Raw genomic sequence first — 21,516 nt, 5'->3', positions numbered from 1 at the left:
ATGGAATATAGATGGGAAAACAATGACAGATTTAATTTTCTTGGGCTCCAAAAATCACTGCAGACAGTGACTGCAGCCATGAAATTAAAAGGTGCTTGCCCTTTGGAAGAAAACCTATGACAAACATAGACAGCATATTAAAAGGAGATACATTACTTTCTGACAAAGGTTCAGTTAGTACAAGCTATGGTTTTTCCAGTAGTCATGCATGAATGTAAGAGTTGGACCATAAAGAAGGCTGAACACTGAAGAACTGATGCTTTTGAACTATGGTGTTGAAGAAGACTCTAGAGAGTACCTTGGATTGCAAAGAGACCAAACCAGGCAATCCTAAAGGAAAACAGTCCTGAATATTCATTGGAAGGACTGATGCTGAAGCTGAAGCACCAATACTTTGACCACCTGATGCAAAAAGCTGACTCATTGGAAAAGACCCTGATGCTGGGAAAGATAGATGGCAGGAGGTAAAGGGGATGGCAGAGGATGAGATGGTTAGATGGCATCACCAACCCAATGGACATAAATTTGAGCAAGCTTCAGGATTTGATGAAGGACAGGGAAGCCTAGTGTGCTGCGGTCTCTGGGATCTCAAAGAGTCGCATATGACTGAGCGACTGAACAAGAGGAGGCTTTGAAAAGAAAAGCTATTTCTGGGGGTCAGGAAGTCCATGCACATATGGAAGGCTGCATGAATGTTCAGGAAATACCTGGGGAGGCCCTAAACTCTCAGCTCAGGCTCTCCTTGAGGGTCTGCACAAAAAGGAACTGAATGCTAGCACAGAGTTAGAACTAAATTCCTGTCTGAGAACTGAGAACATTCTTTAACACAGACAGAAGCCCTCAGCAGAGGGCAAGAGACTTATCAGTTCCAGGAATTGAAAGAAATCTCTTCAGTTAGTAACTAACCATTAAGCTTAATGAACAGAAACACAGAGATTGCACATAACAAAGAATATACACTTTACAGAATAAGAAAAATAAATAACATAAAAACAACTCTTGGGGAAGAGGGAAAAACTGACTTCAGGAATCTGCCTGTTAGGTTATTTAGATGGCTTCCCAGGTGCCACAGTGGTAAAGACTCTGCTGTCAATGCAGGAGATGCAAGAGGCATGGGTTTTACAGACTCAATGGACATGAGTTTGAGCAAACTTCTGGAGATACTGAAGGACAGGGAAGCCTGGTGTGTTGCAGTCCATGGGGTCACAAAGAGTTGCACACCACTTCGCAACAGAACACCAACATACTCCACTTTCAATATGGATAGAAAAACTACATGGGCAATGAAAAAAGAAATAAAACACTTGAACATTACTGTAAACTAACTAGACAAAACATGTATCTATAAAACACTCCTCAAAGCACAGAGTACACAATAAACACATGAAAAATGTTCAATATTATTAGACATCAAAAACAAAAACCACAACAAGATTCTATTTCTCACTCACTAGAATAGTTTTAATGAAAACTTCAGACAATAATAAGTGTTCACAGCAGTGTAGAGACATTAGAAACCCCACCCCTTCACCATACTTGGCTTATGGGAATATGAAATGGTTCAGCCAGTGTAGTATATTGAATGATATTCTCTCAGAAATTCATGCCCACCCAGTCCAGAGCATATAATACAATATTTTGAAGTAGAGTATCTGCAACTGTAATTAGTTAAGGATTTTTGAGATGAAACCATGTCTGACTTAAAGTGTGCCTTAAATCCAATAACTGACGTCCTTATAACAAGAGAGAAAGAAGGAAAAGACACAGTGGGGAAAGAAGTCCATGTGAATACCCAGATCAATAGATACAGAAATTACATTAGTGGTTACCAGAGGCTAGGGGAAAAAAAGAGTAAGTGTGACTTCTTATGTACAAAGTTTCATTTAGGATATTAGGAATATTTTCAAACTAGATAGCAGTGATGGATGCAAAACTTTGAGAATATATTTTAAATCATTGAATTGTACACTTTAAATAGTGAATATTATGGGATGTGAATTATGTTTCGATAAAAACACAAAAATACATTATATTATTGTAATTTTATTACACTATACATTTATCACACTAGATATTCAAAGTTGAGTGATTTTATTACACTGTATTACTGTAAACTTTCCAGGTATCATTTAATATTTTATCTTCCATATAGAGATAAAATATTAGGTGATAATTGGTAAGTTTTTCATAATTTTATAACAAATTAAAATTCATTTTATTTCAATTTTTGTGATTTGAAATATCTGAAAGTGTCAAGAATGTCATTTTTCTATCTAAAATTCTATCCATATAACATAATCCATTGTCTCTGATATTCTCAAAAGGCCAGTCACATCACCAGATAGTCAATACAAAAATCAGACTCCTTAATTTCTTTGCAGCCAAAAATGAAAACCTCTATGCTGCTGCTAAGTCGCTTCAGTCGTATTCGACTCTCTGGGACCCCATAGACAGCAGCCCATCAGGCTCCCTGTCCCTGGGATTCTCCAGGCAAGAACACTGGAGTGGGTTGCCATTTCCTTCTCCAATGCATGAAAGTGAAAAGTGAAAGTGAAGTCGTTCAGTCGTGTCCGACTCCTAGTGACCCCATGGACTGCAGCCTACCAGGCCCCTCCATCCATCGGATTTTCCAGGCAAGAGTACTGGAGTGGGTTGCCATTGCCTTCTCCGAAAACCTCTATAGAGTCAGCAAAAATAAGAACAGGAGATTAATGTGGCTCAAATCATGAACTGCTTATTGCCAAATTCAGACTTAAATTGAAGAAACTGGGGAAAAACACTAGATCATTCAGTTCAGTTCGGTCACTCAGTCATGTCCAACTCTTTGCGACCCGATGAATTGCAGCACGCCAGGCCTCCCTGTCCATCACCAACTCCCGGAGTTCACCCAAACTCACATCCATCCAGTCGGTGATGCCATCGAGCCATCTCATCCTCTGTTGTCCCCTTATTCTCCTGCCCCCAAACCCTCCCAGCATCAGATCTTTTCCAATAAGTCAACACTTCGCATGAGGAGGCCAAAGTACTGGAGCTTCATCTTTAGCATCATTCCCTCCAAAGAACAGCCAGTCCTGATCTCCTTCAGAATGGACTGCTTGGATCTCTTGAGAGTCCAAGGGACTCTCAAGAGTCTTCTCCAATACCACAGTTCAAAAGGATCAATTCTTTGGTGCTCAGTTTTCTTCACAGTCCAACTCTCACATCCATACATGATCACTGGAAAAACCATAGACTTGACTAGACAGACCTTTATTGACAAAGTAATGTCTCTGCTTTTCAATATGCTATCTAGCTTGGTCATAACTTTTTGTCTTTTAATTTCATGGCTGCAGTCACCATCTGCAGTGATTTTGGAGCCCCCAAAAATAAAGTCTGACACTGTTTCCACTGTTTCCCCATATATTTCTCATGAAGAGATGGGACCAGATGCCATGATCTTCGTTTCCTGAATGTTGAGCTTTAAGCCAACTTTTTCACTCTCCACTTTCACTTTCATCAAGAGGCTTTTTAGTTCCTCTTCACTTTCTGCCATAAGGGTGGTGTCATCTGCATATCTGAGGTTATTGATATTTCTCCCGGCAATCTTGATTCCAGCTTGTGCTTCTTCCAGGCCAGTGTTTCTCATGATGTACTCTGCATAGAATTTAAATAAGCAGGGTGACAATATATAGCCTCGACGTACTCCTTTTCCTATTTGGAACCAGTTTGTTGTTCCATGTCCACTTCTAAATGTTGCTTCCTGACCTGCATATAGGTTTCTCAAGAGGCAAGTCAGGTGGTCTGGTATTCACAACTCTTTCAGAATTTTCCACAGTTTATTGTGATCCACACAAAGGCTTTGGCATAGTCAATAAAGCAGAAATATATGTTTTTCTGGAACTCTCTTGCTTTTGCAATAATCCAGCGGATGTTGGCAATTTGATCTCTGGTTCCTCTGCCTTTTCTAAAACCAGCTTGAACATCAGGAAGTTCACGGTTCATGTCTTGCTGAAGCCTGGCTTGGAGAATTTTGAGCATTACTTTACTAGCCTGTGAGATGAGTGCAATTGTGCAGTAGTTTGAGCATTCATTGGCATTGCCTTTCTTTGGGATTGGAATGAAAACTGACCTTTTCCAGTCCTGTGGCCACTGCTGGATTTTCAAAATTTGCTGACATATTGAGTGCAGGACTTTCACAGCATTATCTTCAAGGATTTGAAATAGCTCAACTGGCATTCCATCATCTCCATTAACTTTGTTCTTAGTCATGCTTTCTAAGGCCCACTTGACTTCACATTCCAGGATGTCTGGCTCTAAGTGAGTTATCACACCATCGTGATTATCTGGGTCGTGAAGATCTCTTTTGTACCATTCTTCTGTGTATTCTTGCCACCTCTTCTTAATATCTTCTGCTTCTGTTAGGTCCATACCATTTCTGTCCTTTATTGAGCTCATCTTTGCATGAAATATGCACTTGGTATCTCTGATTTTCTTGAAGAGATCTCTAGTCTTTCCCGTTCTGTTGTTTTCCTTTATTTCTTTGCACTGATCGCTGAGGAAGGCTTTCTTATCTCTTCTTGCTGTTCTTTGGAACTCTGTATTTAGATGCTTATATCTTTCCTTTTCTCCTTTGCTCTTCACTTCTCTTCTTTTCACAGCTATTGGCAAGGCCTCCCCAGACAGCCATTTTGCTTTTTGGCATTTCTTTTCCATGGGGATGGTCTTGATCCCTGTCTCTGGTACAATGTCACGAACCTCAGTCCATAGATCATCAGGCACTCTATCTATCAGACATAGTCCCTTAAATCTATTTCTCACTTCCACTGTATAATCATAAGGAATTTGATTTAGGTCATACCTGAATGGTCTAGTGGTTTTCCCTACTTTCTTCAATTTAAGTCTGAATTTGGCAATAAGGAGCTCATATTCTGAGCCAGTCAGCTCCCTGTCTTATTTTTGTTGACGGGATAGAGCTTCTCCATCTTTGGCTGCAAAAAATATAATCAATCTGATTTCGGTCTTATCCATCTGGTGATGTCCATGTGTAGAGTCTTCTCTTGTGTTGTTGGAAGAGGGTGTTTGCTATGACCTGTGCATTCTCTTGGCAAAACTCTATTAGCCTTTGCCCTGCTTCATTCCATATTCCAAGGCCAAATTTGCCTGTTACTCCAGGTGTTTCTTGACTTCCTAATTTTGCCTTCAAGTCCCCTATAATGAAAAGGACATCTTTTTTGTGTGTTAGTTCTGAAAGGTCTTGTAGGTCTTCATATAACCATTCAACTTCAGCTTCTTCAGCATTACTGGTTGGAGCATAGGCTTGGATTACTGTGATATTGAATGGTTTGCCTTGGAAATGAACAGAGATCATTCTGTCATTGTTGAGATTGCATCCAAGTACTGCATTTTGGACTCTTTTGGAGACCATGATGGGTACTCCATTTCTTCTAAGGGATTCCTGCCCACAGTAGTAGATATAGTGGTCATCTGAGTTAAATTCACCCATTCCCGTCCATTTTAGTTCACTGATTCCTAGAATGTCCACGTTTCACTCTTGCCATCTCTTGTTTGACCACTTCCAATTTGCCTTGATTCAGGGACCTGACATTCCAGGTTCCTATGGAATATTGCTCCTTACAGCATGAGACCTTGCTTCTATTACCAGTCACATCCACAACTGGGTATTGTTTTTGCTTTGGCTCCATCCCTTCATTCTTTCTGGAGTTATTTCTCCACTGATCTCCAGTAGCATATTGGACCCCTACTGACCTGGGGAGCTCCTCTTTCAGTATCCTATCATTTTGCCTTTTCATACTGTTCATGGGCTTCTCAAGGCAAGAATACTGAAGTGGTTTGCCATTCCCTTTTCCACATGCTGGTGGCTGCACAAGCACAGGCAGCTTTGACAGTGCACAAGTGTGGCCAAGAGTTGCTACCCTCTGTCTGAGGTCAGGGGCGGAAGTCGGGAGGACCCCATGCCTGAGGGGCGGTTGCCAAGAAAAGCTATCCCACGTCCAAGGTCAGGGGCAGTGGCCAAGAGTGCCAGGCTGCGACAGCGCAGGAGCAGCCAAGAGGAGCTACCCCACTTCTGAGGTCAGGGATGGCAGCCGAGAGAAGCTATCCTACATCCAGTGTCAGGGGTGGCAGCTGCGAGGAGTTACCCCACATCCAAGGAGCAGTGGCTATGGGGAGGCAGGAGGGCCTAGAGGAGCTACTCCACATTCATCGTCAGGAGGGGCAGCAGTGAGGAGATACCTCACGTCCAAGGTAAGGTGTAGTGGCTGTGCTTTGCTGGAGCAGCCGTGAAGAGATACCCCATATCCAAAGTAAGAGAAACCCAAGTAAGATGGTAGGTGTTTCAAGAGGGCATCAGAGGGCTGACACACTGAAACCATAATCACAGAAAACTATAGTCAATCTAATCACACTAGGACCACAGCCTTGTCTAACTCAAACTAATCTATGCCCTGTGGGGCCACCCTAGATGGGCGGGTCATGGTGGAGACCATTCAGGTATGACCTAAATCAAATCCCTTACAATTATAGAGTGGAAGTGACAAATAGATTCAAGGGATTAGGTCGGATAGACAGAGAGCCTGAAGAACTACAGATGGAGCTTCATGACATTGTACAGGAGGCAGTGATCAAGACCATCCCCCCAAAAATGAGATGCAAACAGGCAAAATGGTTGTCAGAAGAGGCCTTATAAATAGCTTGAAAAGAAGAAAACCTAAAGGCAAAGGAGAAAAAGAAAGGTATACCCATCTTAATGTAGAGTTCCAAAGAATAGCGAGGAGAGATAAGAAAGCCTTCCTCAGGGATCAATGCAAACAGATAGAGTAAATCAATAGAATGGGAAAGACTAGAGATGTCTTCAAGAAATTCAGAGATAACAAGGGAACATTCCATGCAAAGATGAGTACAATAAAGGACAGAAATGTTATGGGCCTAACAGAAGCAGAAGGTATTAAGAAGAGGTGGCAAGAATCCACAGAAGAACTATACAGAAAAGATCTTCATGACCCAGATAACCACGATGGTATGATCACTCACCTAGAGCCAGACGTCCTGGAATGGAAAATCAAATGGGTCTTAGGAAGCATCACTGTGAATAAAGGTAATGGAGGTGATAGAATTCCAGTTGAGCAATATAACATCCTAAAAGATGATGTTGTTAAAGTGTTGCACTGAATGTAAGAGCAAATCTGGAAAACTCAGCAGTGGCCACAGGACTAGAAAAGATCAGTTTTTATTCAAATCCCAAAGAAGGGCAATGACAAAGAATGTTCCAAATACCACACAATTGCACTCATCTCACACACTAGCAAAGTAATGTTCAAAATTCTTCAAGCCAGGCTTCAGCAATACATGAACCGTGTACTTCCAGACTTTCAAGCTGTGTTTAGCAAAGGCAGAGGAACCTGAGATCAAATTGCCAACATCTGTTGGATCATAGAAAAAGCAAGAGAATTTCAGGAAAAAAAAAATCTACTTCTTATTTATTTATTATGCCAAAACCTTTGACTGTGTAGATCACAACTAACTGTGGATAATTCTTCAAGAGATGGGAATACCAGAACACCTTAAGTGTCTCCTGAGAAATATGTATGTAGGTCAAGAAGCAACAGTTAGAACTGGATATGGAACAACATACTGATTCCAAATTAGGAAAGGAGTACATCAAGGCTGTATATTGTCACCCTGCTTATTTAACTTATATGCAGATTACATCATGCGAGATGCTGGGCTGGATGAAGCACAAGTTGGGATCAAGACTCCTGGGAGTAATATCAATCACATCAGATATGCAGATGATACCACCCTTATGGCAGAAAGTGAAGAGAAACTAAATAGCCTCTTGATGAAATTGAAAGAGGAGGGTGAAAAAGCTGGCTTAAAACTCCACATTCAGAAAACTAAGGCCATGACATCTGGTTGCATCATTTCATAGCAAATAGAAGGGAAACAATGGAAACAGTGACAAACTTTATTTTTGGGTCTCCAAAATCATTGGAGATGATGACTGCAGCCATGAAATTAAAGGACACTTGCTCCTTGGAAGAAAAGCTATGACCAACCTAGACAGTGTATTAAAAAGCAGAGAAATTATTTTACTGACAAAGGTCCATCTAGTCAAAGCTATGGTTTTTCCAGTATTCATGTAAGGATGTGAGAGTTGGACCATAAGAAAAGCTGAACCCTGAAGAATTGATGTTTTTGAACTGTGGTATTGGAGAAGATTGTTGAGAGTCCCTTGAACTGCAAGGAGATCCAACCAGCCAATCCTAAAGCAAATCAGGCCTGAATATTCATTGAAAGGACTGATGCTGAAGCTGAAACTCCAATACTTTGGCCACCCGATGCAAAGAACTAACTCATTGGAAAAGACCCAGATGCTGATAAAGACTGAAGGAGGAGAAGGAGACAATAGAGGATGAGATGGTTGAATGGCATCAGCAACTCAATGGACATGAGCTTGAGCAAGGTCCATGAGTTGGTGATGGACAGGGAAGCCTGGCTTGTTGTAATCCATTAGGTTTCAAAGAGTTGGACATGACTGAGCAACTAAACTAACTGACTGAGTCACTCTATATTTCCCATTCAGTATTAAGCTCTTCGTACAAATTACATTTTAGACCTTTCTAAACATGTTGATTTTAGGCTTATAAACAGATAACAAAATGTCCACTCTTTATTTTCTCATTTATATGCAGAACAACACTGATGAATAAATTTAAATGGTCACATTTAATAGAATATTTTTATTTAAGTAATCTGTTGGTGCAACCTTTGTCTATTGGATATTCACTGAAGACACAGGAGTTTTTCACATAGAAATAAGTGGTGCAAGAGTGATTCACTTTAAATAATCAACTTACACAGACAGTACTACTGTGTACTATATACAGACTGAGATAAGATAAAATTATATTTATTTCACATTATTCTTCAGTTTTTTAAAATCAAATTAAAGCTAAGGTAAAAGTTACTAATGCAAAAATCTTCATAAATGTGTAATTTGCCCCACTGACTGCATTTGGAAAAAATACTACTCAGTATAAAATGTACTTGAATGTTTCCTTTTACGAGAAAATGCTGACTAACATTGAGCAACTAACACTCATTGAATGTTTACTATGTAACAGTAAAGATCAATTTATCCATGCTCTTTTAAACATATTTATTTTAAAAAAGGTATTACCACCATATCCATTTTAGACATAAGAAATCAGTAGCGAAAAAAAATCAAGTATTGCCTAAGACAATACTATTATTTTAAAAATGGACACAAGTTTTAGAACGTTTCTTTTTTCTTAACTGTTCTCATGAAGTAGTATTGGAGATTTACATTTTTTTTTAAGAAAAAACAATTATTCTCAACAGTACTACAAAAACTCCAAAATATGCCCAAAAATTTTAAGTCTTTTTTTATTATAGTCCATTATATATGATTCTTTTCCCCTCTTCACATTTAACCAGTGCTACTAGAAACAAAGTCAGACTATATTACTGAAAATGAATTGTGAACATAATTCTGTATATGTGTCACATTTGGGTACAGTATTTTTATGACATTAATATTATTAGAAACTCCATAAACATGTCATTCATTATATTGTACTGTGTATTTTGATTCAGCACTTCCCTTGAAATTCCAGTGACTGCACTGAATCTTTCAACTAACGTTAGCTGTTTTGTTAAATGGTACAAAATGAACTAAAACAAATTTCAGTTACCACAGACTCAAAATGGAAATTTCAAAGTTTTCACTCTATTATGAATCTACATCATGTTCTCTTCAACTTACACGTACTACATTAGTGAAAATTCATGCAAAGCATTCAAAAGTGCTTTTATGATTTAGCCTGGAAGTGATTTTCATAAGAATCATATAAACTGAGATCTCATCTAGAGAAGATAGTTGCTTTGAATATGTTAGTTTCTTACCTGACATTTAATTCAGCATCATAGATCATTCTAAGTGCAAGTTGCTCAGTTGTGTCTGATTCTTTGTGACACCATTGACTATACAGTCCATGAAATTCTCCAGGCCAGAATATTGGAGTGGGTAGTCAAACCTTCTCCAGGGGATCTTCCCAACCCAGGGATTGAACCCTGGTCTCCCACATTGCAGGTGGATCCTTTACCAGCTGAGCCACAGGGACACCCCATGGATCATTAAACATTCACAAAGAATTCAAGCATAAGTCTCTAGTTACAGCTTAACATGTAGAAATCTTTAAAAAGGGAACCCTTTTAAAAAGTGGCTATCTTGCCCCACTCAAATATAATATTTGTACTAAATTGTCACACTCCGATAATACTGATGAACAACAGAGTTTATTAATAATTATCTTGAAATTTTATCTAGCAGTGATTGTTTCCCCCTCAAAATTCTGTTCAAAATTGAAGCATGTGGCTTGTTTAATCTTTTAGTTTTGTCAAGAATGAATAAACACATGTATAACAAATTTATTGCTCAAAAAAGAAATGAAAACTTTTAGAAATATATATTTGTATCATAGTCTCAAGCTATTATAGAATACTAGTAGTTAAAGGAAAATATTTATTGCAATTAAGCTTCATAAATATGTATTGACTGTTGGCAGTTTTAAAAATATCTGGTAAGTAACATTATGTACTACTAACACTAGCTATTTGAATATATTTTTCCTTTTTTTTCTTTTGCATTCTTTTTTTTTTTTAAGATATTCCATGTTTTTTTTTTTCTTTTTTTAAATAAAAATTTATTTATTTTAATTGGAGGCTAATTACTTTACAATATTGTATTGGTCCTGCCATATATCAACATGAATCTGGGTGTACATGTGCTCCCCATCCTGAACCCCCTCCCCATACATCCCTCTGGTCATCCCAGTGCACCAGCCCCAAGCACCCTGTATCATACACAGAACCTGGAATGGTGATTTGTTTCACATATGATATTATACATGTTTCAATGCCATTATCCCAAATGATCCCACCCTTGCCCTCTCCCACAGAGTCCAAAAGACTGTTCTATACACCTGTGTCTCTTTTGCTGTCTTGTATACAGGGTTATTGTTACCATCTTTCTAAATTCCATATGTATACATTAGTATACTGTATTTGGTATTTTTCTTTCTGGCTTACTTCACTCTGTATAATAGGCTCCAGTTTCATCCACCTCACTAGAACTGATTCAAATATATTCTTTTTAATGGCTGAGTAATACTCCATTGTGTATATATACCACCACTTTCTTATCCATTCATCTGCTGATGGACATCTAGGTTGCTTCCATGTCCTGGCTATTATAAACAGTGATGCGATGAACATTGGGGTACACGTGTCTCTTTCAATTCTGGTTTCCTCAGTGTGTATGCCCAGCAGTGTGATTGCTGGGTCATATGGCAGTGAATATATGAATTGAATCTTCCCAATCTAGGGATCGAACCCAGGTTTCCCATATTGCAGGTGGATTCTTTACCAGCTGAGCCACAGGGGAAGCCCAAGAATACTGTACTGGGTAACCTATCCTTTCTCCAGACTATCTTCCCACCCAGGAATTGAACCAGGGACTCCTGCATTGCAGGTGGATTCCTTACGAACAGAGCTGTCAGGAAAGCACCATGACTTGAATACTGAAGGCCATTTCTTTATTTTAAAAGGACATTTATATAATAAATGAGGAAATTAAGTTCTGCACAATTTCTACTCACATATTATGCTCAAAGCTAACACTTTCACTGTATGTAGCATCTCCACATGGCAAGTACATCAATGGGAGATTGGGAAAACTAGTAGAATTAATTACAGTTGCAGGGTAAGTTAAACTTGGAAGCAAAACCATTAATATGTTGAATATGCATCTGGTTACAATTCTTTGAACTATTGAAGAACATTTCTATCTTACTCTGACTTCTGAGCCTCTTGCATGTTGTAACTGCTCAGTCTGAATTAAGACCTACATATGAAATTTAAATTTATCCCCAAGAATTTCATCTGGAGCAACTGATATTGGTCCATTTTTCAATCTTGGTGTACATTTATAAACTTCATGAAGACAGGTGTCTAAGTCAGTTGATTAAACAGATACTTCTATACTTTTTGCTGAATGCATTGCAAAATTTAATACCAAAAGCTTGTGAGATTTAAGAAGACTTTCTGTTGCAACCATGTCCAACCAATGATAACCTTCAGGAAAAGTTATTGGGAGATTATTTCAGCTACGTATTGACTAGTCTCAGTTACTTCAGTAGAAATTAAAGAATAAGCCATTGTCTTCAATTCAATAAAAGCAAAAACCTTGAACTTAGGTGTAAACAGATGGATGCTATCGTTGTCATATAAGCTCAGAAATATGGGAAGAGCTAATATGTGATGCATGTGTGAAACAGTTGTGAGGAAAACAATGATAAAGAACATAGTCTTCCAGTTCATTTATTTTAAATTTTCAGTTTATCTCTTGTGGAAGAAAATGCACATTCAGAAGTTTGGAGAAATCAAAAGTGTATGAGTCAATGAATCTTGAATCTATGTCAATCTATGTCAATTTTTATTGCTAAATATGAAGAAGTTGTCATTGAAGTACATGAATGGGCATATTACTCATCTTAGATACTTACTGGAGTATCCAATAGATACTTATTGGAGTATCAATTCTTGAACAAGGACTACGGAAAGACATTTCAAGTGAAAAACTGGGGACAATGTCAGTGGAAAGTCACTCTTTAATGTTGAAAATAATATTTAGCACATAGTGAGTGGCAATGGTAATGTATAGAAAATCACTTTAAGAGATGGTTTGTATATGTTTCCCGTGGAGTCTTTTGAAAACCTGAATCCAATTAGGGTGACCTGATTTTATCAACTGCAATGTAACTAAAGAAAGTGCTTGCCTAATAGATTTTGTTGTAACCTTGCTTTCTGAAGCAATGCTAGATTAATGGAGGGATGATACTTTTCAATAGGGGTTGCAAAGAAGATTTTAAAGAATTAGGATTTGTCAGTGTATCTACAGCACTGTCTAAGAAACAGCATAGTCTGACAAAATGGTTAGGATTCTAATTCTTTGGGAGAAAAAAAGGAAGTAATTATATTAAAAGTTCAGAATAATTATTCTTCATGACTTGTTACTTGCTAATGAAACATATTTCTGAATGTTATTTGACCATCCAATATAGTCTTTATGCAAAATAAGATACAATGACCGGAAAACATTCTTTTCCTTTATGCCTAGTAAAATTTCTATTTTTATTCTGTATTATCTTATTTTCCTCCCCTCCTTCTTTCTTTCTTTATCTCTTTCCTTCCATTATTTAAAAGCCAACTCAAAGATACTTTCATTGTCACACTTTTTCACTTGGGCATGATAATTCTGAGGTTTAATTATTAACTGGTAGAATTAGACTACTGAGTTATAAAATGATAGATGTGAAATAAAGAAGAAATAAAAACCAAGAATAACTTCATTTAAATGTGAAGTATTTTAAAAGTTTTATTTCTCTATTGTCTTTAGACTATATATACTGGTATTTGAGTTAATTGTTGCAAGGCTGTCTGATTCCCTTATCTAATTAACTTTTAATCTACTCCTGTATCTTGATATTATTCTAATGGAAGAACATTGAGAACAGTGTTCCCCATTCAAAAATATAATTACATTATTTGGTAATTTCCTTTTCTTATAGTAACACTATGCCTGGGCATCACGTAATTTTTTTTTATTCCCAGATTTCCTTGACATCTTATGAAAATGGACACAGTCAATTTGGAGTTTAAAAGTTTCTTTCACATTATAATACTGTATGGAAATGCAAAGTTATAAACCATTTTTATTTCATGTACACATATATATAGCACTTACTTTTGAATTGGATTTTCAGAAGGAATTTCATTTTTTTCTTAAATTATAAAAAAATGCGCATTCTAAATCATTTCAGTCATGTCTGACTCTTTATGACCCCATGGATTGTAGCCCACTAGGCTCCTCTGTCCATGGGGTTTTCAACATAAAAATACTGGACTGTGTTGTCATTTCCTTCTGCAGGGGATCTTCCTGACATAGGATTGAACCTGTGTATCTTCCTGCATTGGCAGGTGAGTGCTTCACTGCTAGCACCACCTGGGCAGCCCATAAAAGCAATATGTAGTGGTGGTGGTTTAGTCGCTAAGTCATTTCCGACTCTTCCAATCCATGGACTGTAGTCTACTAGGCTCCTCTCTCCATGGAATTCTCCAGGCAAGAATATTGGAGTGTGTTGCCCTTTTCTTCTCCAAAAAGGAATATGTGGGCATAATTAAAAATAAAATGAGTCAAAAATATGCAAAAAGACAGTTAATAAATCCCATACTGTCATTATCCTTTTCTCTCTGAGATAATGAATCTATCTTCTAGCATACATCTCACAGTCTTTTCATTTTATTTTCATAGTGTTAAACATTATCAGTCTTTTCATTTTATTTTCATAGTGTTAAACATTATCACACACAGCATACCTCTTGATTTGTTTTTACATAGGAGGGGAATGCAATACCACATTTGGATAATACTTTCAGTACTGTGATGCATAACATTCAATATGATTGAATGACAGGGTCTCTCAGAACAAACTAATTTCTTTTTGTTTATTAATAACTGTTATATTGCAGTTTATTTTATCAAAACTATTTTCATCCATATTTTAAAATGGCTTCCTGCTCTTGATACTGGGAGACCTATTTGTAGTTATCATTTAAAAGTTGAGGAAGTGAGAATTGCCTGTACCTTCTCTCTTGTCCTAGTATTAAAGAGCTCTAGCAGTCACATGATAACTCAGTTGGTAAAGAATCCACCTGCAATGAGGGAGATCTGGGTTCAATCCCTGGGTTGGGAAGATTCCCTGGAGAAGGGAAAGGCTACCCTCTCCAGCATTCTGGCCTGGAGAATTCCATGGTCTGTATAATCCATGGGGTTGCAAAGAGTTGGAAAGGGCTGACTTTCACTTTCATAGCAGTCACAGAGGGCTTCCTCGGTGGCTCAGCAGTAAAGAATCTACCTTAAAGAATCTACCTGCAATACAGGAGTCACGAGAGATGCAGTTTCAATCCCTGGGTCAGAAAGATTCCCTGTAAGAGGTCATGGTAACCCACTCCAGTATTCTTGTCTGGAGAATTCCATGGACAGAAAAGCCTGTTGGGCTACAGTCCACAGGGTTGCAAAGAGTCAGGCATGACTGAAGTGACTTAACACACACACACACAGCAGTCACAGATCGGAATCAAGACCAGTGAAGCAAGTTAGATACCTCACACCTTTGTCAGTTTGTAGTCTGTACTATGTAGATGAAGTCTTACTTTGTAGATGGAGCAATTTTCTTCATTTAGTGACCAGTTTTTGAGGCTTTTATACTCTCTAAGCTTCTAAAGACATTTAGCAGATTTAAAAACAAACACAAAAGCATGTAAATAGTGAAAATAAGGGGCTGCCCTCCTGAGTAGGAATGACAGATAAATTCCATTTGATTTGAATTTCAGTTAAATAATGCATACATTTTAATATAAATATATCCCCAAAATTGTATATACACATATATCTGCACCCACCCCCCCACCGAATTGCTATTTGTCTAAAATTCAAATTGGTAAGGCATTTTGTATTTTTATTTGTCAGGTGTGGCAATCTTGCTCCTGAGGAAATACTTTTTCTTCAGCTTTTTCTCTTTCACCGTTACTTTCCTGGACCACTCAAACAGGCTTCCATGTTTCTCCTGCATACCATACAAACTTCAGTTTTCTTTCTCCTGCCTATCTATTTGTCCCAACCCATACACCTGATATTGTTTATTTTCCTTGAAATTATACAATGTATTTCACAAAAAGTATGTAAGTTACTTCAAGAGGGGGTCAAGTGCTCACATAAATGGTATTTTTTTTTTCTTTCAAATCCCACTTTTTCATTGCTGGTACATGAAAAAGAAAATGACTTTTGTTGTATTAACTTTACGTCCTGCAACTTTCTATTACCACTTACTACTTCCAGAAGTTTTTGTTTGGTTGGTTTTTCCTTATTATTTGTCATTTTCTAGATAAACAATCATATCATCTGCAAACAAATATAGTTATATATCTTTCTTCCTAGTCTTTATGCTTTTCATTTTCTTTTCTGTCTTACTGCATTTGCTTTTATTAAATGCAATAAATGAATGAATTTGGTAAGAGGGATATCCTTATCTCATTCCTGGTATTGGAGTGAAAGCATCGAGTTTCTCAGAAATAAGTATGCTGTTAGCTGTAGATATTTTATAGATGCAATTTATCCAGCTAAGGAAATTCCTCTTGTTTTCATTTTTCTAGAAGTTTTATCATCAATGGATGTTGGTTAATTGTCAAGTACCTCTTCTGATTCTATTAATATAATCATATAACAACTAAGTTGTTTTGCTTTTTGGATTATATCAAAGTGTGACATTTAGACACAATATGTTAATTTCTAGTATTTTTCTATTTTCAGTTGACAGTGAAGAAGTAAGCATTCAGGAAACTGTTGTATGTTAGAGAGAGAAGACAAGTAGTTGTGATTAATGCAGAAGTAAAAAGTGATTCCACAAATCAAAAAAGAGAAGAGAAGATGGTCTAAGGAAATACAAACAGCATCAGCAAGATGATGAAATTACATCTATTAAGGATTTTGTTATTGCTGTTTCCCTGCTTAGTTTTCAAGTATATAATATCAATGTCTCTTTTAGACAAAAAAAAATTATAACTAACTTGTTTAAGAAAAAAGTTATTTAAAAATACTTAAACTGGTTCATATTAATACTTTCTATAGGACAATATTCATAAATACAGTAAATATATGTAAAATTTAATAAATTTAAAAAAAGTTTAAGCATTTTAACTAAGAAATAACTTTGTTTAATGTGATGCATTGACATTTAAATTTTATCTCCACATCATAAGTTTGTCAAAATAGTGATTTTCAAAATTATAATTTAGCCTCTACTTCCAAATAATGCTTGTACAATTCTACACTTTCAACATGTTATTTATCCTTTTCTTTTTATTATTTATATTTCCCTTTATTTATACACATGAATGTATAGAAATATGATTTTTACTTTCATTTTTAATGTGATTATTACGCTATTAATTTGTATCTATTGACAATAAGACAATAAAATTATTCACAGTGTTTTATTTTTTTTTTTTTATTATTATTTTTTATTTTTCAAAACTTTGTCAAAGAAGTGGCAAAAGTTTGCCAATCTTTTGACTTCTACCCACGATAAACATGGCCTATTATTTGAATGTTTTATTAGAAGAATTGATCATGCTCATAAGCATACGTAGGTAACTGCTAATGTAATATTTTAGGGACACTGAAATAATGACTTTGCCTTGCACCAAAATATCTGATCCTGTCATACTAACATTTTCAATAATAACCTGCCTAGTATTTTCAGCACATGTAAGATCATCACCTCTAGGGGTCTCAAATTCTCAAAATTTATTGGGTTATGCATTTATAACTGTTGACATTCACCCCTTGTATCTTAAGTTCATTTCAAAATTCTGGAATACCATCCTGTTTGTAAGTGTTTATATATTTAGCTTTGATTTTCTTGCTTAGCTATGGAGTTTGGCCTCTACATCTTTCATTTCCATTATATTTTAATTATGTAATATTTCATAGCATCAATCTGTGATATCACAAGTGATCATAGTTCCTATTTCAAGGCATCCCTCCAAAATACTTAAAAAGTTCTATCAGACTTCATTCTTCCTTTGGGCTATTTCCTTGCCATAGCTGACATTCACCTGCCACAGTTTCAGACCAGTGTAAAAGAAGTCAAATTAAGCAAGAAAATTTATAAAATCAAAATTATTGAGCATGTAAAATATAGCATGTAAAAATATGTAAAATATAGCATGTAAAAATTTTAGAGACCCATCAAGCTTTTGCCTTTTGTGATGTCAGTAACAAGGGAGTATTGCTTATATACTGAGTAATATTTCTCCCCGGGAAAAAGTGAAAGGTACTCAGGCACGTCCGACTATTTGCAATCCCATGGACTATACAGTCCATGGAATTCTCCAGTACAGAATACTAGAGTGTGGTAGCTTTTCCCTTCTCCAGGGGATCTTTCTCCCAGGGAACTGTTAGTAATTAAGTTTTAGCAGAGAATTTGCTTTAGAGGAGTCTTATTTAAAAACAGAGATGTTAAAAAGCCTTCCTTTTATTATTTGGACATTATCTAAAGCAAATATTAGGAAGTGCAGTCTTTGGGAAATACCATGCATTTATCAATCCCTCCAAAGGTGTCTGGAGAGTTAGACATATCTTCTCTAGAGACTCAGTCTTCTTTTTGCAATGGCAAGCTGCAAAGAATGACAAATTCATAAAATAAAGTTTAGATGAGTTTCAAAATGCATGAGTATGGTAAGAATAATTAGACAAACCTTGTTCCAATTGTCTGTGTATGTATACATTTATATTTAATAGCTCTGATGCATGCAAGGAGATCCAAACAGTCCATTCTAAAGGAGATCAGTCCTGGGTGTTCTTTGGAAGGAATGATGCTAAAGCTGAAACTCCAGTACTTTGGCCACCTCATGCGAAGAGTTGACTCATTGGAAAAGACTGATGCTGGAAGGGATTGGGGGCAGGAGGAGAAGGGGACGACAGAGGATGAGATGGCTGGATGGCATCACTGACTCGATGGAGGTGAGTCTCAGTGAACTCCAGGAGTTGGTGATGGACAGGGAGGCCTGGTGAGCTGCAGTTCGTGGGGTCACAAAGAGTTGGACATGACTGAACGACTGAACTGAACTGAACTAATGATATATTTTTTATTATGGGCCAAAATGCTTAAGAGATTAAGTTATAAAGTTAGAATGAGCTGGATACAGAGGTGAGTCTAAAAAAGTGTAATGGGCTGAGAAGACATGACAGAAAATGTAAACCATATGTTACATAAGCTTTATATCTCCATATCCACTAACTATTCCAAGTCAGCATCCAATCATATAGCAAACTATGCAATCTAAGAGAGAAGGAAATAGGAATCAAATTTGCTTTATTTATATAATAATATTTTTATGCAATATTTTCCTTATAAAGCTAACAACAAAGTCTAGTTTTATTTTTAACTTGGGTTCTAAGTTGCTAAAATGTACTTTTCCTCCCAAGAAACCACTTTTAGTGGTTTCAGGTTTGAAATAGTTTGCAACCAAAGTTGACCTATAACTCATAGCACAAGCATTTATTTTTAATTATTTTACATAGACTTATGGGTGTATGGTTATATTTTATTCTAAATATTAATTTGGACAGCAGTAATTTGATATGTAATTAATTAAAAGGAAACAAAGTATTTTTTTTTCAAAGTGTTTTTAAATATTCATGTTTTTAAACTGGAGAAAGAAAAACACCAATACAGTATACTAACACATATATATGGAATTTAGAATGATGGTAACAATAACCCTGTATACGAGACAGCAAAAGAGACACTGATGTATAGAACAGTCTTTTGGACTCTGTGGGAGAGGGAGAGGGTGGGAGGATTTGGGAGAATGGCATTGAAATACGTATAATATCATATATGAAACGAGTCGCCAGTCCAGGTTTGATGCACGATACTGGATGGTTGGGGCTGGTGCACTGGGACGACCCAGAGGGATGGTATGGGGAAGGAGGAGGAAGGAGGGTTTAGGATGGGGAACACATGTATACCTGTGGCAGATTCATTTGGCAAAACCAATACAATATTGTAAAGTTTAAAAATAAACTAAAAAAAATAAACTGGAGAATTTCAATACTTCTCTAAATGTAATTTTTGCATTGTATATAAGCTCATAGATCATATAAACATAGATAATTTGAAATCAGGCTTTCTTCAGCAATTCTTTGGTGCAAAATTTAAAACCAAATCAAAAACATGGTTTTTATCCAGAATACAAAAAAAATACAAATATTATAGCAAATTCAGGAGAAAAATAAAACAAACACACACACAAATTTGTGGAAAGGAAAAATTTCCAAGTTTCCATATATTTCCAAGAACCATGAAAAGATCTAAAAATATGTATGTATGGGAGGGTGATCCTTACTCCCAGATTAAATAGCAAGCTTTGCCTTTTAGAGAATATTTGAAGATGAAGACAAGAACAATAAAGACATCAAAAGGGGCTCTGTTGATCTTCATAATAGGCGATGAGCTCATTTTCTGATATAAAAGTTGGAGTTCTTCCCGCTTAGGGCTGCCATATATAGCAAAGGAAAATACAGGATCCATAGTTAAATTGAATCTTATATGAATAACAGATATATACATACACACAAATATATATTGGCATTATAAATATATTATTTATATATAAAGTTAAGTATGCTTATGTAACATATGGAATGTGCTTATACCTATACATAAATACACACACACACACACACACACACACACACACACACACACACACACATAGTTTATCTGGAATTAAAATTTTAATCAAAGTCATTTTATTATTTAGAAACCTCGCCCTAGTCCTCTCTGGAAAGGTAATAAATGTTTGGAATTCTCTCTCTGATGAGAACAAAATTAATTTGATTTGAATAAAGTGATTAATCAAATCCTAGGAGAAGCACTGTGAATTAATTAGAGGGATATTTTTGTGTTTGTTTTTAATATAGTCCACATTGCAAGGTGACCTTTTTCTTCAATGCTTAAAGAAACATTTAAGCAGTGCTCGCTTCGGCAGCACATATACTAAAATTGGAATGATACAGAGAAGATTAGCATGGCCCCTGCGCAAGGATGACACGCAAATTCGTGAAGCGTTCCATATTTTTAAAGTACAACTTTCCAAAACTCGACCAGGAAGAAATAGAAAATCTTAACAGACCCATCACAAGCATGGAAATTGAAACTGTAATCAAAAATCTCCCAGCAAACAAAAGCCCCGGTCCAGACGGCTTCACAGCTGAATTCTACCAAAAATTTAGAGAAGAGCTGACACCTATCCTGCTCAAACTCTTCCAAAAAATTGCAGAGGAAAGTAAACTTCCAAACTCATTCTATGAGGCCACCATCACCGTAATACCAAAACCTGACAAAGAGCCCACAAAAAAAGAAAACTACAGGCCAATATCACTGATGAACATAGATGCAAAAATCCTTAACAAAATTCTAGCAATCAGAATCCAACAACACATTGAAAAGATCATACACCATGATCAAGTGGGCTTTATCCCAGGGATGCAAGGATTCTTCAATATCCGCAAATCAATCAATGTAATACACCACATTAACAAATTGAAAAATAAAAACCATATGATTATCTCAATAGATGCAGAGAAAGCCTTTGACAAAATTCAACATCCATTTATGATAAAAACTCTCCAGAAAGCAGGAATAGAAGGAACATACCTCAACATAATAAAAGCTGTATATGACAAACCCACAGCAAACATTATCCTCAATGGTGAAAAATTGAAAGCATTTCCTCTAAAGTCAGGAACAAGACAAGGGTGCCCACTTTCACCATTACTATTCAACATAGTTTTGGAAGTTTTGGCCA

The 21,516-nt window shown here is 36.5% G+C and overlaps 1 non-coding gene across 1 annotated transcript; it reads left to right on the top strand.

The window, feature by feature from the left end:
* The first annotated feature begins 20,681 nt into the window (after window positions 1-20,681).
* Window positions 20,682-20,788, top strand: LOC138990284 (U6 spliceosomal RNA). The gene has a single exon (XR_011466400.1). It is a non-coding gene; the product is annotated as a U6 spliceosomal RNA (small nuclear RNA).
* The last annotated feature ends 728 nt before the right edge of the window (window positions 20,789-21,516 follow it).

Source organism: Bos mutus, chromosome 12, assembly GCF_027580195.1.
Source record: "Bos mutus isolate GX-2022 chromosome 12, NWIPB_WYAK_1.1, whole genome shotgun sequence".
NCBI classification, from domain to species: domain Eukaryota; kingdom Metazoa; phylum Chordata; class Mammalia; order Artiodactyla; family Bovidae; genus Bos; species Bos mutus.
The sequence above is the reverse complement of the archived record's forward strand: the minus strand, read 5'-3'. Positions and strand labels throughout refer to the sequence as shown.